The 18,774-nt window shown below is 38.4% G+C and overlaps 1 protein-coding gene across 7 annotated transcripts in view; it reads left to right on the top strand.

Moving 5' to 3' along the window:
- The first annotated feature begins 1,828 nt into the window (after positions 1-1,828).
- Positions 1,829-18,774, top strand: part of LOC109077090 (oxysterol-binding protein-related protein 6-like) — a 75,906-nt gene continuing 58,960 nt past the window's right edge. For 4 of the 7 annotated variants that reach the window (XM_042730711.1, XM_042730709.1, XM_042730710.1 and 1 more), the window contains exon 1: positions 1,829-2,084. The gene's annotated coding sequence lies outside the window, so the exon portion shown is untranslated. The remainder of the gene's footprint in view (positions 2,085-18,774) is intronic. The other 3 variants (XM_042730715.1, XM_042730714.1, XM_042730712.1) reach the window with 1 other exon arrangement.

Genomic DNA, 18,774 nt, shown 5'->3' with positions numbered 1-18,774 from the left:
GATATGAGGGATCCAGAGTGATTTTCTTCTGAAGTCCACGATCATCTCCACTGTTTTGAGCGTGTTCAGCTCCAGGTTGTTAAGACTGCACCAGACAGCCAGCTGCTCAACCTCTTGTCTGTAAGCAGACTCGTCACTGGATGAGGCCGATGACTGTAGTGTCGACTGCAAACTTCAGGAGCTTGACAGAGGGGTCTTTAGCGGTGCAGTCGTTGGTGTACAGGGAGAAGAGCAGTGCTTTTTAGCCACTCTAGTCTCTTTGTTCAGTGTGTTCCTGGCCTGATTGTACACGACTCTGTCCCCATTTCTGTAGGCATCCTCTTTGGCCTGACGCAGATGCCTGAGTTTTACTGTAAACCATGGCTTATCATTGTTGAATGTTAAATAAGTCCTGGTAGGAATGCATATATCCTCACAGAAACTAATATAGGATGTTACAGTCTCTGTCAGTTCCTCCAGATCAGTGGTAGCAGCTTCAAAAACACTCCAATCAGTGAGGTCGAAGCAGGCTTTTAAAGCACACTCTGTTTCGTTGGTCAGTGAACAGCGAGCGCTTATTTAAAAGAGATTGAAATACTTTGCATATTGATAGATGCTCCCCAGATGCACGAAAATTATGCAATATTAGAATGTTTGCGGGAGCGGGCAGGACTGGACACAAAAATCACGGGAGAGGGCAATAATGGTCAGAAATTCAGTGGGAGCGGGATTAAGAAAACTGTCCCCCTTCAGTTTCATGTCTTATTAGACGTTTATAATAAATAACACTATAAAGCTTTGTTAACTTATTAACCGATTATTATTAAGGTCATTATTATTTATATCCTATTAAAATAAAAAAACTTTACTTTTTTACAATTGTTTAAATAGACACTGACTGTCAAAAAGTATGTGATGTGCGCATATAATTTTTATGATAGGATGTTTGCTAATTTAACGCATTTAATCCTACTGGTCACAATAGTGACCGTAAAGAAAGTTTTTATTTATAAAGCTCTTAAAATGTTACCGACTGGTGTTTTAGTGCATTTTCTGCAAATATGGAAAAAAAATAAAGGGTCTATATGTGTAGTTTCACATGTTTAGTGCAAATTGTCACATGACCAGAGCAGTTTATTTCCTGTTTGCACCTTTAGAAGATGATGGCTGCATCAAAGCTCCAAAACAAAAGGCCTGTAACATAACATAAAGATATGATGAGATTTTTGGTACAAATTATCTTTAAGGTGTTTAGTATTAATATATAAATTCATAATTATTTAGTTTTGTTGAGTAAACATGTTGATGGCAACAATAGTGACTAGTGGGATAATAGCAATTTATTTTTATTTTTTTTATCTTAGTATACCTATTCAGTTTTGTATAAGTTTTTTTTAAGGTAGGCTATAATAGTAACCATAGAATGTGATGAAACAGTTTAAAATGGGTTAATAACTGGGCTGAGATAAATAAGAATTTATACACATTCCACCCATCACTATTGTGACCAACCATAAAACACACAGTATTCCATAAACATTAAAACAAAAAAATATTGATTATTTCAAGGGGTTACTATCATTTTGATATTTTCATATGTGCGAACAATTTGGTTAAATGGGTTAATAAGCTTCTCGGTTTGCTGTCATTTGTAAAGATATTCAAAATGGCAAATAAAATAAGGTCTGATGTTTGCACGTCTGACTGTTCATTTATACTGTGGAACAATCCAATCGAAATTCTAAACATTTCGTTCTTAAAGCACACAAGAAGCTCCGCACGGGATCCATCACGGAGTCCAGGCTCCTTGTTTTGCGTCTCACCAGCCTCAAGGTTTTCGGGAAGAGATCCAGTCCGGACTTTACCACAGACCTCAGTCGCCGTTACCGCAGCATCCGTCTAAACCGCCTTCAAATCCAGCCGTACACAGCACTTTTCATCACTTACTTCGCCTAAAACGCCAAACCTCGACATTCTCCTCCGGTGCATCAGTGATTATCTGCGGGGACCGAGCGGGATAAACCCCTGTAATCGTGACTAACAGCCTCGCTAATGCTCAGCAGCGGGTTTCTGCGCCAAGAAATGATGTGGACACCGAACCGCTGGTACGTACCGCTTCCGTTCCGTGGGTTTTATATTTTATTTTCACCCTCCAAAGGCTAATTTCCTTCGCTAGGGAGAGATGCAGTCGCCGGTGTCCTTTGGATATTGATAAGCTGATTAAAATGGGTGAATGGCAGCCACGCATCTTTGCAGTCGAGTTATTCCTCCGCTTATTACTGTGTAACACTCATATGTTACACGAAGCCTGTAGCAATTATGATGTATTTAGAGTCTCATATGCTCATAATCCCGGAGCTCATTGATCCGACACACAAAACCCTTGTTGATTTGGTCGTGCTGTGCTGAAATGCTGTTGTGCTGCTCGTGATAAACACCTGTCTGCTTGAGTTTCAGTGATTAGGAGAACTGAATGATACCTGGCTAGGTGAGATGAGGAAACCGGACCCTGGTCACTTTTTTTGGGATCAGAAAACCAAGGTCAGGCGGTGACTTTGCGGTGTGTCTTATGGAGGCAGTAGTATTTCCTCAAATTAAGTTGTTGTGACACCACTGACGGTTTGAGCAGTTGCTAAGTTAATTCTAAGGTGGTGTGGTTTGGTGAGTGCTTAATGCTCTTTTAATACAGTCTCTGTGTGTTTGTTAGGCAACTAGAACTTGTATCCTGATATTTAAACAGCTGTAATCATACACTCACCCACGTGGATTTCCAAACCAGGATATTTCAACACAAAAGAAGACATTTAGTATAATGTCCAGGCTGCTCTACACAACGAGAGTAAATATTGTATGGTCACGCACAGCTTCAGTGGGAACACAGTTAACGTTAAACAGTATAAACAGTCGAACCGATCCATTCTTCTCTTTAATATTACCAATAACTTTGACCTTGTCTGGTAAATATTATTTAAACATTCTTTGCTTGTATTTTACATGCAGTGTCATTTTATTATATACAAAAGAAGATATTTTGAAAAAATGTGTGTATGATGAAAGTCAATTCAAACAAAATTAGAACACGTTGACTTTAAAAAAAGAAAAAGAAAAAAAAGAACACTTTTTAGAAATATTTTCTTCTGTGTTCCACAGTATTTTGAAACACCTTTTATTTGTATATCTTTATTTGAATTTTAGTGTAAGTTTTAGTTTTTTTTTTACATTCTTGTTTATGTCTTTTTAGTTTTAATTAATTTTTACCTAAGTGTTATTTGTAGTAATTTTAGTACTTCAACTTAAACTTTGAATTTACGTTAGTAAAAGAGAGTAAACATTCGGTCACATCTAGCATTTGTCTGCAAGTTTTTACAGGTGAAATTTTGTTTGTGTCAAGTTGGTGACGCCAGATCACTGGACTGTTAACAAAAAGTTGCTTGGTTTGAAAGTTGCTTCTGTGCGATCTTCATACATCATACATTAATACATCTGCTGACAACAGACACTGGACCTTTTTTGTCTATGAATTTCACTAAAATTTCAGAATTGTAATTTTTAGCTAATGTAACTTTTCATTAAGGGTTGAAACAAATATGTACATTTTTGGGCGAACTTTGCCTTTAATACTGGGGTTGGCGGGGGGGGTTGACACTCCCCTACACGTATATTAGCAATAACAGAGAACGTTGTCTTAGCGAACAGCACTATTTAGTGTGCTGTGTCGTGCGTGTTTTCAAGCTAACAGCAGTGGTTTTTGTAAGTGGGCTTCAGTAGTACTCTGGCCGTCCCACACTCAATGTTGAGGTGGGGGTGTTCCACTTAAAAGAACAAAAGCTACATCCTGATCAATACAAGTAATGAGTTTTATCTCCAGTGCGCTGTGTGTGTGTGTGTGTGTGTGTCGAGTGCTGCCTCGCTCTAATCCAGAATTTTCATAGAAGCACATGATTCTTCCTGTATCTTGGCTGGTGTCTTTCACGGGACGTTATCCTGCTTTACAGAGGGCTGGACTGAGCCGGGTTCAGCAGGTTGATTAGTGTGTCCATCTGTTCACTGTCTGCCTTTGTGTTTACTGGAGTTTTTACATGCTCTGCTGTGAACTCCTCTGACAGGTTGAAGCAGCACGATAAGAAAAGCTCTGTACTCTGCCCACTTGGTGTTTACTGGGAAAATATGGAAAGTAGAAAAAGAAATTATTTGTTTCACAGTAAATGATGTTTGTTTCTGTCATTTTAGTTCAATTCTAGTTCTTGAGTTACAGTATTTGGGACAATGTCGTTGCTACTGTCTGACGATACTGACTCACTGTAAACGTTTGCCATTTGAGAGGCCCTTTTTTCTTTTGTGTATCATAAAAAATATATTTTGAAAAATATTAAAGATGGATTTCATGATGCAGGTTACACTGCCTGTGGTGCTACAAAAACATATGCAGTAGAAGAAAAAAAAACGTCTCAAGGTTACATATGTAACCATAGTTCCTCAAAGGGAATGAGACAATGCGTCGAACGCTTTGGGACCACGCTCTGAAGCACGTGTGTAATCAGTCCAATGGAGAAGCGAGACGTCATGAGCGGGGTGATGTGAGCATCCAGGAAGCATAAAGGCGCATCCGGCAAATGCACATGTTAGCTTCTGCGGAAGTGAGGACCTGCAGGGATGCAGGGAGTACGGCAGGGAGACGCAGCATCTAGTTCCCTTCGGGGAACCATGGTTACATACGTAACCTCGAGACGTTCCCCTTCAGGAACTCGAGCTGCGTCCAACACTTTGGGAACAAGAATACCCTCTGCGCCGTATGAGCAAGTCCCTGTCTGATGTGTGTCTGGCGAGCACATCAAGATGAGAGAACTTGGGACACCGGGGTTGGAGTCAGGTCCAAACTGTAAAACTGGACAAATGTGTGCAGAGTAGTGTTAATTTCGTTAACGAAGATTATGATGAAAAATGTTCGTTGACAAGCTTTTTTCCATGACTAAGACGAGACGACAATAAGGTCAATAAACGATAACTATGACTATATCAACATGCAATTTCAATGACGAAATAAGACGAGACTAAAATGTTTTCAAAAAGATAAAAACTTTACCAAAAACCTCTTTTTATTTTCATCAAAAAAGGAGACTATATGTTATTGGAGACTGCTCTACACGCCTCTACTACGCGAGCTCTCATACGTGGATGACAACAATCATTACAATTATAATTTTGAGGAAAAAATAATAATTTTTATCAGTTTAAACATTATACAGAATGACGAAAATGTGACTAAGATTTCACTGACTAAAACATGATTCAAATGCTCATACATTTCATTGAATAAACAAAAACAGGAAAAGTTTGTCTTAATATGATAACTAAAATGTACATTTGAGTAAGACTAAGACTAAATTAAAAATGGCTGCCAAAATTAATACTGCTGTATGGTTAATTAATAATAATCTTGTTGCTAAAATGTCTAAAAGTTTTCTTGGACTAGACTAAAATGTTGAGACTTTCAGTCGACTAAAACTTGACTAAAACTAAATAGGGTAAGTTTGACTAAATATGATAAAAATTAACAAGGACATTTTAACACGGGACTAAGACTAAGACTAAAATGAAAATAGCTGACAAAATTAACACTAGTGCAGAGAGGACCAGCCCGCCACAGCACAAATATCCTGGAAGGCCACGCCCACTGACAAGGCCTTGGAGACCGCCATACTCCGGATCGAGTGCGCTCTGACCCCCATCGGTGATGGGAGGCCTGAGAACTCATAGGTCAGTGTGATGGTCTCAACCACCCACCAGCTCATGGTTTGCTTGGGTGCTGGAATTCCTTTCTTAGGTGGACCGAAGCAAATGCGTAACTGATCTGCCATACGCCACTGGGCAGCTCTGTAAGCGTCCAGTGCTCACACTGGACAGAGCAGATTGAGTCTTTCCTGCCCTGCTTCCTGAAGGCTTGCAGTACTGTGGGACCCGGCGAAGAGGTGGGCACCTTAGGGACATACCCGGGTCTCAGGTAAAGAAACGCTCTAATGCATGAAGGTCCAGTATCCTCTTCAGTGAGGTCATGGCAAGGAGGAAGACTGTCTTCAACGTGAGGAGCTTGTCAGAGACATCTTCAGTGGGTTCGAAAGGAGCATTGCACAAAGCCTCCAGAACCACCGCCAGGTCCCACGAGAGCACCTTGGTGCGCTGTAGTGGCCTCAGCCTCTGGGTGCCACAGAGGAAACTTGTTACTAATGGGTGTTTCCCCAATGATTGACCACCCAGAAGGGCATGGTAAGCAGCTATGGCTGCCATGTAAACCTTTAGAGTGGAGGGGGATAACCCTGTGGAGAAACGCTCCTGCAGAAACTCCAGAACTGTATCAACTGAGCAGTTGACTGGGTCTTGAAGTCGATTCCGCGCCAAGAAGGGAAGAGCTTCCACTTCAAGGTGTACAATTTCCTCGTGGCGGGAGATCTGGACTGGAGTGTGGTCTCAACAACCACCTGGTTCCCCCCACCTGAGAGAGGAGGTCCCTCCTCATCAGAATCTCCAGTGGAGAGCCCTAAAGAAGGGAAACCATGTACGAGAACCATACTCTGGGCATTCTGAGCAAAATTAATAAACAACATATGTGCTACATCAGACTACATACTGTAGGGTCTAAAAATTAGATAAGTCTCACTGGCTTGCTGCTTTGATAAAGATTTTTTTTAGCATTTAAACTTTTTTTTTTAAAGAACTTTTAAAGAGTCATTTTAATGTAAATATCAGCATGATCAGGAATTTCGTTTTAGACTTTTTGCATTAACCAACAGAAAGCTGCTTGGTTTGAAACTAGCAGTATTACCTCACAGTGATTAGATTCAGTGAGTTTCTGAACACCTATCAGACATTGTTGACATGAACTGTAAATGTTGTGTGTCCATATGCTCATCTGTCAGATGAATCTGTTTTCTTAAAGTTACAGTATGTGTAACTGAATGATAAAAGCAAATTAATGATATCAGGAATGCATTATTTTTAATCTAATTTGGTGACTTCTCCAGGTGGCACCTCATACATCATCCATGGTGTGTTGCTCCTTCCTGTTTCATCTGTTCCTGTTTTTGTTAATCTGCTCCTCAAGATAACAACATTTAAACATCGGGTATAAAATGCCACCTGAAGCATTTCCTAATCTGTCCCTGCAATGGGATTCAGTAAGGTTCAGTAACTTGATAAAGGGCACAACTGTTTCATTGCTAGCAGATGCAGATGAAGCAGCAGGAGATCGGTGGCCCTGCTGCACCTCTGGTGGTGGAGATTTTACACACCTCTCATGGGAACTTACATCACGAATCTGTGCTCTTTGTGTAACAAACCGGATAAAATCCTGCTACCGATCCAAACAAGCAAGAACCTTTCCATTTCTTCTATCCTCATTTTCACAGAGGCTTAGTTGTCTGAAACAATTCCTAACAATGTGCACCAGTTTCACAGGGTTAACTCGATTTTTATATTTTTAAATATTTTTTAAATGTCTTTATATTTTGGTTAGTATCTTCATTGTATCTGGCTGAACCGTGTGTGAGAGAGGATTGCTGAGCAGATAATCAGTGAATCCAAAGGCCTCCCAACTCATAATTATGGGAGATTATAAGAACGTAAACCTAAAGCAATAATGTTCCACTAAAGAAGACAAAACATATACTGCATATATTCTCATGCATCCTTGTGGGACTCTTCTGGGCCAGTGCAGCTGATCTCATTCAAACACACAGAAATGAACATCTGCTGAGCGAGATGCCAGTGAAACCAGATCGGTACAAAAAACCTGCTACCACTTCACAGACTGATGTCATGTGTTTTTGAGAGAACAACTGCATTCCCAAAAGAGAACCAGGTTGGATACAACATGATAAATCTTTCGTCTGTAGAGCACAATAGGAGATGTTTGGCCTGAGATGAACACTCTTGAGCTCCAGGAATGACAAATGTATCTTAAAGGAGAAGTTCACCTCCAGAATGAAAATTTACTGATAATATACTCACCCCCACATCATCCAAGATGTTCATGTCTTTCTTTCTTCAGTCGCAAAGAAATTAAGGTTTTGAGGAAAACATTCCAGGATTTTTCTCCATATAGTGGACTTCAACAGGGACTAATGGGTTGGAGGTCCAAATTGCAGTTTCAATGCAGCTTCAAAGAGCTCTACACGATCCCAGCCAAGTAATCTAGTCTTATCTAGCGATCAAACGATCATTTTCTAAAATAAAATTTTATATTCTTTTTAACAACAAATGCTCATCTTGCACTAGCTCTGCAATGCATCAGCACAGACTTGGTGTTTTCAAAGCAAACGTGCAAAGAAAATCGAACGCCTTACAAAAAAAGGTAAAACAATGATGTCGGATGATTTTGAAGTTGAAGGAGAAAATGAGAGGGAGATTTTAGCCCTAACCTTTTCGAGCCAGAGCACACAGTAGAAAAACTAACCTCGCGTGATCTTTCCAGTGTGACTGCGTGAAGTCACAGATACATGTGGCAGAACTAGTGCAAGATGAGCATTCGTGGTTAAAAAGTATATTTATTTTTTAGAAAATAACTAATTTCGCTAGATAAGTTCCTTATTCCTCAGCTGGGATCGCGTACATACCTTTGAAGCTGCACTGAAACTGTAATTTGGACCTTCAACACATTGATCGCCATTGAAGTCCACTATATGGAGAAAAACCTGGAATGTTTCCCTTAAAAAACTATATTTCTTTGCAGCTGAAGAAAGAAAGACATGAACATCTTGGATGACATGGGGGTAAGTAAATAATTGGGAAATTGTCATTCTTGAATTGAATTTCTGCTTAAAAGGGAGGGAGAATGCTATATGGTGCTGCAGGCATTACATACAGTGTAACTAATATTGGCACCCTTGGTAAATATGAGCAAAGGTGGCTGTTAAAATAAATCTGCATTGTTTATCCTTTTGATCTTTCATTCAAAAAAATTACAAAATTCTAACCTTTCATTAAAGAAAAACAATGGAAAGTGGGGGAAACTCACGTTATCAAATTAATGTTTTTCTCTAGGTGACGTTAACCACAGTTATTGGCACCCATTTATTGCAACGTCTTATTCTCAAGATAACAGTTATGAGTTTTCTCCTATAATGCCTGGTGAGTTTGGAGAACACTTGACAAGAGATCAGAGACCATTCCTTCATCCAGAATCTCTCCAGATCCTTCAGAATACCAGCTGTGTGTTGGTGCTTCTCCTCTTCAGTTCACCTCACTCATTTTCTACAGGGTTCAGGTCAGAGGACTGGGACGGCATTTTTGTGTTGATTTTGATGTTAGTTTTGGATCATTGTCTTGATGGAAGATCCAAACATGGTCCATTATAAGATTCCTTACAGAGTCTGTCAGGTTTAGATTTTTTTATCTGTTGGTATGTGATAGAATCCATCAATCAACTCAACTAAAAAAAAAGTCCAATAACACCAAAAAAAAAACAGTGTAGTTCAATTAAAAATCCATCATATCATTCAACCGTGGACATGGGGTACCTTTTATCCCTGTTTGCACCAAACCCATCTGGTGAAAATCAGAAAGCTCTTTTTAATGTTTCATCTATCCATAGAAGCCAGTCGTGTCTGACAACTGCTAGAGTTAGAATATGCTGGAGTTTGTTTATGGATGAGGCAGGAGTTTTTTTCTTGAAACCCATTTGAACAACATGTGGTGATCTAGGGGCTGTTTGATATATTCTTTTTAGGCTTTCTGACCCCATGACTCAACTAATCTCTCAAGCTGTGATCCTTGGAGAGTCTCTGGCCACTCAAGCTCTCCTCCTCACCGTGCATTAGGACGATATAGACACAGGTCCTCTTCCAGGCAGATTTGTAACCTCTTTAGTTGATTGGAACTTCTTTAATTATTTCCCTGATGGTGGAAATGAGGATTTTCAATGCTTTAGCTATTTTCTTACTGCTACTTTCTATTTTGTGATGCTCAACAATCTTGTTCTGTACATCAGAGCTGTATTCTTTGGTTTTTCTCCTTGTGACGATGATTAAGGGAATTTGGCCTTTGTGTTCCCCATATTTATAATTCTCTGGAACAGGAAGTCATGGCTGGACAATTTCCTGTTATATTCACCCTGGTGTGCTAAAAACGTACTCACTCTATTCCAACTGTTCTTAAAGGTTCCCATGCAATCAAAACTGAAGTTTTTTGGTTTTTAGTATGGATATGTTAGCCTTAAGGTTATCTATTAGCAAGTGTGCTCCAAAACAATGACAAAATTCTCAATTAGAAGATGTAACCATTTAAAACTTAGTCTATGACCTCTGCCAGTGTGAATGAGCGATTTTAATGACATCATCCATGGCACTTCTCATCAGCTTTTCACTTTTCTGTCCAATCAAATGCTTTCTAGAATCTGAAGTGTCCTGCCCCCTACACTATAAATAGTTGCTGAAGCTGCGGCTGAAATCGGCCACTTGTTCACAGAAACATTGTTCACAAAACATATCAGACCCATTTTAATTCTACACAGAATGCCATATTTTATAGCGATATGGATAAGATTAGGAGAAGAAACGGTTAAACAAACAGCACTGATGAGTAGAAGAGATAACACAGATACCATTAACCATTGAATTTTTTGGCAGATCCTCACGCAGAGCTTTCTCTGTTATGAAGTTTTATGGGCCTCTTTTATGACACTATTTTTCATATTTGGAGCATGTGTAGGTGACTATATGAAGACTCATTTTTGGGTAAACTAACCCTTTAAACAACTTTGGAGGACCCTTATCTCCTCATGCAGTCAGCTATGTACAAACTGAAGATGGGAATCATAGCTGGCATAGGGGCTGTTATGAGAATCTAAAAAAATCAATTTTCAGCTAATGACCCTTAGAGGACCACAGAGCCCTCTACTGCTCGAGAACAGACTTCCTAACTGACAGGAAACTGCGTGAGGCTGAGATGGCACACACTAGTGCTGGAACTTCTTTGTCTTTCGACATCAATGACTGCACCTCGGTTGACCCCTCTGTAAAGCTTGTGAAGTTTGCAGATGACACAACGCTGATTGGCCTCATAAGCTACGGTTACTAATCTGCTTGCAGACAGGAGGTGGAACAGCTGGTGAGCTAAAGCAAACATAACAGCCTGGAACTGATCAAAAGATGGTGGAGATAATAGACTTCAGAGGCCGCCTAAACCCACAGTTCCCTTCAACATCATCGACTTCAGTGGAAGTTCTCAGGAAACATTTCTTAGAAACACAGTGGAAGGCACAGTTTAGAAATAATTGACCAAAAATGGAAATGTACTTGACACCACATGTCATTCCAGTGACTTTGTATGACATTCTTTCATCTGGGGAACACAAAAGAAGATGTTTAGCAGAATTATCACACTGTTGTTTCCCATACGGTGAAAGGACAAAGTGACCTCGAGCTGACAGACTCCAGAAAGTACAAGAAAGCACCATGAGAGAATTACATAAGTGGTCCATAAATTGTGCACTATATTTAAAGCTGTAAAGTCTGTGATGAACGGAATGATGTTTGGTTGTTATACGCTGAAAATGTTCACATTCGTGCTTCCATACGCTGAAAACCTTGCGTGTTGTGAGCCAGTCATAGTGTGATAAAGGCAATGGGTCTCATTCACTAAGCATGTGTAAGCACAAATTTTCATGAAACCTGCGTACAAACATTTTCACGAACAAATCGTGATTCATTAAAACTTTTTTGCTAAAATTTATTCTAAATTTGAGGAAAAATATAGGAACAGCTGAAAGCACACATACGCAAAAATCACACTCTTGCCGGTCTTAATAATCTATATGGTATATAAAATATATAAATAATGTATGTTTCATTATATATATTAAATATGTTAATGCATGTTTGTACACGGCGTGTCATTTAGAATACTTTAAATTCACTAGCATTAGGATGAGGTTAAGAACAAATTCATGTGCATACGCACGTGTTTTGAATTAGGCCGAAAGTTTTCATGAGAAGTTCAAATGTACGTATAAATACGAATAACCTTCGCAATTATTGAATGAGTTATTATTAAGTGAATGAGACCCAAAATCTTCTTAATGAGCAAGACATCTATTTTCTTTCAAGGAAAAAAGTCAAACAGGTGACATTAGTAAATGATGTAGAGATTTTTTGTCTGTATGTGAACCTTTTCTTTAACAAGCTTTATTATTTGTTGAACAGGAAACAGTCGTTGGCTACAGTCTATGGTTTTCCAGGTCTTTACCCTGCAAGAAGCAATTTAGAACAATAAAAAAAGAGGCAGGCACAAAAACATTTTGTCCCCAGGCAGTGGCCCCTGTGAACAACTGAACTACATATCTGCTGAAAAACAACTTTAATCATTAGAAACATGCTGTTGACATTCAGCATCTGAAACAAATGCCACTCAGTATAGGCTGATTATTTTAATGATTTCAGATTGTGGGAAATACACAACTGAAGGAGTGCAGGTGGAAAAATACCATTTATTTTTTTAATTTATATATTTATTTATTTATGGGGACATGAGAAATTTGTGTACAATACTTTAGACAAGCCACATGTGACTTAATCTTAAAAAGACTGACTTTAATACTCAAAGTACCAAAGAACTACATGACCCATAGTCCTGAGGAGAAATTCTCCAGTCATTGATTCTATTGAAATGAAAACCAAAATATTCCCTACCTGTGAATCCATTCAAATAAATGGTGTCACACTTTAGTTTAGGGAACAGTTCTATTCACTATTGATTAACTATTAACTACAATGTTTGCCTCAATAAACTCAGAACTAGCTGCTTATTAATAGTTAGTAAGGTAGTTAGGAATATACATGCTAATAAGCAACTTGTTAAAGGGGTCATATGATGTTGCTAAAAAGAACATTATTTTGTGTATTTGGCGTAATGCAATGTGTTTATGCGGTTAAAGGTTAAAAAACACATTATTTTCCACATAATGTACATTATTGTTGCTCCTCTATACGCCGCCTTTCTGAAACGCGACGATTTTTACAAAGCTCATCGGTCTGAAAAGCGAGGTGTGCTCTGATTGGCCAGCTATCCAGTGCTTTGTGATTGGCCAAATGCCTCAAGTGTGTGACGGAAATATTATTCCCCTTACTATACTGTGATGCCATGTCCCGGCGTGACGAGACAAAACCAATAAAACCCATTACAAACAAAGCATTTGTTGCATCCAATGGGGACATAATTACTGATTATAATGACTTTTCTGTCTTTTTATGCGCTGTGTTGCGTATCGCGCAGCGTTAACATAAAACCATGTCTGCATTTGTGATCTGAGAAACAACAAGCGTAACTCTACACTGCTTAAAACTCGCGTTTGAATCATCAGTGGCAAATTCTTTAAATATGTAAGCGTACTTACAGGCTGTGAGTCTGAAACTCCAGACTGTCCTTGAAAAGTTGGAACTACCCCACTTTATAGAAACAGCATTTGTGCACAGACACATTGTAGGTTACTCTGCAGGTTCAGGAAACAGTCCTCAATAAAATGCGTTGCACACATCTGAATATTTGGGTTGAACTCTTCTGGAACAGAGTTGAAATACAACTTAACCACTGATTTCTAGTTGTGTCCTCTTCTGGAAGGCCAAACAAAGTAGTTTCGCTTTCACAACAAAACAGCGTCTCCACAACATGGCGACGGTGGCAACAGCGAGAACCAAAGTTACACCTTCTTATGCAAATCTTCCCACATCGTGACATGGAGATGTGGGGGCGTGTTAGAATGAGCCGTTTTAGGGGGGCGTGGTTGATTCTTTACTTTTAAAAAATAATATCTCTTTGGATTTGAGACTTTAGTCTTTGCAACTTTACAGATCTTCTTTATTCACCAAGAGCTTGTAACACTCCAAAGAGAAAGGAAAAATTTAAATAGCATCATATGACCCCTTTGATATTGAGAATTGGTCCCTATACTAAGGAGTTACCAAATATATTATTTTAATTTGGTAACTAGTTGCTTATTAGCATGCATATTACTAGCATAATGGCTGTTTATTAGTATTTACAAAGCACATATTAATGTCTTATTCTGCATAACCATTTTCTAGATCCCTTATCCTACCCAAATACCTAAACTTAACAACCACGACTACCTTACTATCAGTAAGCAGCAAATTAGCAGTTTATTGATGGAAAACTCTTTTGAATATGTGTTCCCTAATCTAAAGTGTTACCCAAATTGCATTAGCTATAAAATATCAGTAATTAAAGTAAATAGTATTGCATTGCACCATTGTTTTTGAATTTATTCTGTCAAATCAAGTTTTTCAGTCTGCGCACAATCATTACATTTGCATAATAGTCGTTGCATCTTTACGTTTTTGTATAATGTTGAAATAATGTTGTAATTGCTATTGGTTTTGATTTATGGCGTACAATATTGATTAAAAAAGTTTAAATCCCTTGGAGAAATTTCTGAAAAAGTAAAGTCATTGTTGCACTTTATTGCAGAATTATTTTTCCAGACCTTCGGAGATGATTTCTTGATTTTACAAATTCCTTATTGTTTCCAACTACTTAAGCTGTTTTGATTTAAAAAATGCACATTAAATCTGTTTTTTATTGATTTATTTTATTCCGTTGAACTGGAAATAGAAACTTGTGACTGGCATGCGTATTGAGTCCTGTACTGTTGATTCTCGCCAGCACTGACTCACAGTTACATTTATGAGGTCTTAAATGACTGGAACTCACAGTGAAGCTGATCTGTGCACAGTATGGGGGCACGTGGGCCCCTCACAGACCTCACACCAAATGTGACCTTGTCATTGTGTGGTGGTTTGCTCAGTACAATAATCTAGCAGACACGGTGGAGTACAACAACATTCTCTAAAGGTCTTCATCAGTCTCCATTGTTGCTGAGGGCTAGTTTACGGAAAACCTGTATGCTAACATGTGAGATAAATGGAAGAATGAACCCATTTCCGATAGCAGTGTCAGTCAGGTGGGGGAAGGTTTTCCCGTTATTCCAAGCTGGGAGGGTTGTGCTGAGTCAAGGGATATCTATATCAGATGCTTTGAAAGACTTTATAAATGTTACTGATGCATTGAATGAAAAAGGAATATTAAGACATTTTCATTCTTGGAATGGGTTGGAGATTTAGTAATTCTAATCATACCAATCAAAAATGTACCAATCCATTTATTTTAAAATAAAATGTGTTTCATATCCATAACTTAATGTCATGTTCGCGACCGTTCTCACACACCATATTCAGGAAAATGGCACTCCTGATTGTCATATCTTATAAATATAAAAATAAAAAAAACCCAGATGTATTTTTTTACTTTCATAACTTGAATTATATGGACATTTTAGCTGCATTCTAATAAGCTTTATCAGGCAGTGAATGCGTTGGACTCTCAAGATGTGTTTTTGTTTGTTTTTTGCAATGTTAGTGACACACTTGATATTGTCAGCTCGCATATCATTAAAACAACGAAGACGATAAATATCACAGATCCATACTCTCTGCAGTTTCCCACCAAAATAAAACCATGGTTTAACCCTTGAAAGTGCAGAAATTAAGTCACAAGTATTGCAATTTTACTACTAATACACTTATTATGAAATATCCTTTTTATTTTATGTGCAGTTATATAACAATGTTTATATGACTCTGTCTTATAATAATTTAAAATTAAATTTCTCATTATTATTTAATCCCACTCGCAATTGTCAGGACCAACGAATCCCGAACAACAGGGATGTTGTGGAAATTTGTCCCTGTGGGATTGAAAATGACAACAGTAGTATTCGTGACACTTTGAGTTCAAAGCTACCACTCGCTTTTACATGTTTAAATTTATTCCAGTCCGATTTGCAAATTAATGTCGTGTGAGCTGATTCATTTTAGCAGATCAGTTCAAACTACTCAATCTCAAAGTCTCAGACTCATCAGTCACAAATGGCTCACAGTCAGAGCTCTCATTAGCTGTTTCCATCCACCTGTTTTTATGCACGTTTTTGGATTATCGCCTAAAAAAAAAAAACGTTGGATGGAAACGCCAAGATGCCCATAAATACTAAAAATGTGCATAAAAAACTTATGCGCACAACTGAGAAGGATGAACTTTTTATACAATAAGAAAAAATGAGCATAAACTACGATGGAAACACATTTATCAAATAAATTCCACCATGTGCATTGAAAAAGTCATGTGACTTTGTGCTATGAGACGGGATAACTTGACTAACCAGCAGACCGATCTCGTTCACAGCATCTGTATGTTGTTTTGGTCATCCTGAAATGCTCGAGCAAAGTCTGTTGTCAAAGTATTTCTGTATAATTACTGTCTTACATGACTGCGTTCCCAAACAGCGGCATCCACCTCCGAAAGCAATGACCGCATTTATTGTGTTACGTCTGCTCTCTCTGAAGCAAAAGTAATTTATTACATATGAAAATTATTATATTCAGTGGCTTCTCCTAGTCTACTTAGAGATATTTGGTGCCAGTTTATCAGGAAGTGACGATTTTGTTCTCTTTGACTCGTTGGATGGAAACGGTGCTTTATTCGCAAATGTTTTATGCGATATTCCAGTTTTACGCACAAGTTAAATTCCCATCTTTGGATGGAAACATAGCTATTATTGAATTAACATCTGACTCCTTCAGTAAACTGTCAGTACCTTTGATCATATCCGATCTGAAACTAAGAGCCATTACTGTGTCTGTCTTATTACAGACTGAGATACGAGTGGAAATGAAATGCTTATAGCAGAATGGCGTATCTGATAAAAACCAAACTCACGGAGCAGCTCCTTAGGAGCGACCGAAGATGAAACGCTTCTGGACTGCTTGGTGAGAGAAGCTCCTGAGGAAGATTTCATTTCAAAAAGCCCTGACAATAATCATAGCTGCAGTGCAGAACCTGGTCGGCCCCTTGAATACTAACAGCTAATCTCACAGGATACACTCCTGAATTACACCATACCTAATTCACAGGACAGTCCTGGGACATTAATGTTTAACGTTGACTGTGAATCCAGTGTGAGCTACTAGCTACCTGTGCTGCTCTTGGTAACATATTTAGATAAGGCAACAAATATTGAGGGTTTATCTTGAGATAATTTCATAAAGACATGTTATAGACTATTAAGGGCTTCTGTTTAGTGAGTAGCCTAATTACCACTTTTGTTGCACTGTTGCATTAATTATAGGTTAGATGGCTGTCTGCTTGTGGAGAGGGACTGTATCAGATGTAATTGAATACTTGTATGTTTAAGAAGGAGCTTTGTGTTGGATCAGTTTGATGGACCGGTCATTTGCTCACAGGCCTTTTTCTCACAAATACTATGTTAATGCCACAATCCTCTTCCTAAAAAGTAGTGGTGGTGCTGAGCTCAGTTACTGTAGGGTCTGATTAGGTACATAACCGCATCTTGGTTTGAGAACGACTTTACAGTCGTTGGGCCAAAACTCCAGACGTGCTAACAGAGAGCGCTTGCAAGTCATCTACCTGTTTGACCAATGCTAAGGCCAGCAAGAGGGTGGTCTTGAGTGACATGGGCCGTAGGTCAGCCGTTTGAAGCAGTTAGGTTAGTGTTTACCTGTTCAGTGTGATGTGATGTTTAATCTGACTCAAAATCTGCTTCAGTTGAACCAGAGTAAAACCCTGCCAGAGGATGTTTAGATATGTACACATATTTGGGTTCATGGTCTGATTATAGCCATGAATAAATCAGGAACTTAGGTATGGTGTTTGACCGAAAGCTGAAATTTGACAAGCAGATTAATGCTGTAGTAAAGAGTTGTTTTTTTCCAGATTAGGTCTATTGCTCGACTAAAGCCTATTCTGTCAAGGAAAGACTTAGAGAAGGTTATTAATGGTTAGTGGAGTCCTGTCAGACCACTATTTCACGCTTGCAATTAGTTCAGAATGCAGCAGCTAGGCTGCTAGTGGGTGCTTAGAAAAGTCATCATATCTCTCCTATTATAGCTTCTGTCAAGTGGCTAACAGTGAACTACAGGATAAAATATAAAACTCTTGTGTATGTTTTTAAAGCAATGCATGGGATGGCCCCTGCTTACGTGTCTGAGCTCACTGCTGTTCGTCAAGCACCTAAGTCTCTAAGATCCAATAATAAGTTATTGCTTACTAGGGGTGGGAATCTTTTGTCACCTCACGATCCTATCCTTTTCCGATTCTGGGAGTCACGATCCGATTCCAGAACGATTCTTGATCTACCCCCCCCCCCCCTTATTAATTAATTAGTTTACCGACTTGAGAATCTTAAAATCCTTACATTTACATATCCTTACATAAGTAATTAAGTACTTTTAAAAATAATTACAAATTAAAAAAAAAAAAAAAAAAAAACTAAAACAGTTGTATGTTAAGACTTCTAAACTGATACAACTTCAAAACATAACTAACTAACATTAATTATACTATATTAATTTATCTGTCTAATCATGTAAAAAAATATCATAATTATGTCTACCAAGCTCTGATAATGTATGGAATATAATATTTACAGACTATCCAAATGTTAATAAAACAATAGGCCTATACCTGTAGAAGCACGGCTGTGTCTGTCACTTTAATGGTAGGGTTCACACAAAAATGAAATTAGTCATAATTTAACCAGGTTGTTCTAAACCTGCATAAAGTTCTTTCTTCCAATGAACACTAAAGAACATACTCTGAACAATGTGTCTCAGCTAAACAGGTGATGGTGGTAACTTCCATAGTAAGGTAAAAAAAAAACAACAACATCAGAGTCGCTGGGGACCAGAAACTGTTTGGTTACCCACATTATTTAAT

This window comes from Cyprinus carpio, chromosome B9, assembly GCF_018340385.1.
Source record: "Cyprinus carpio isolate SPL01 chromosome B9, ASM1834038v1, whole genome shotgun sequence".
NCBI lineage: Eukaryota > Metazoa > Chordata > Actinopteri > Cypriniformes > Cyprinidae > Cyprinus > Cyprinus carpio.
Note: the sequence above shows the minus strand (reverse complement) of the source record. Positions and strands in the feature narration are given on the sequence as shown.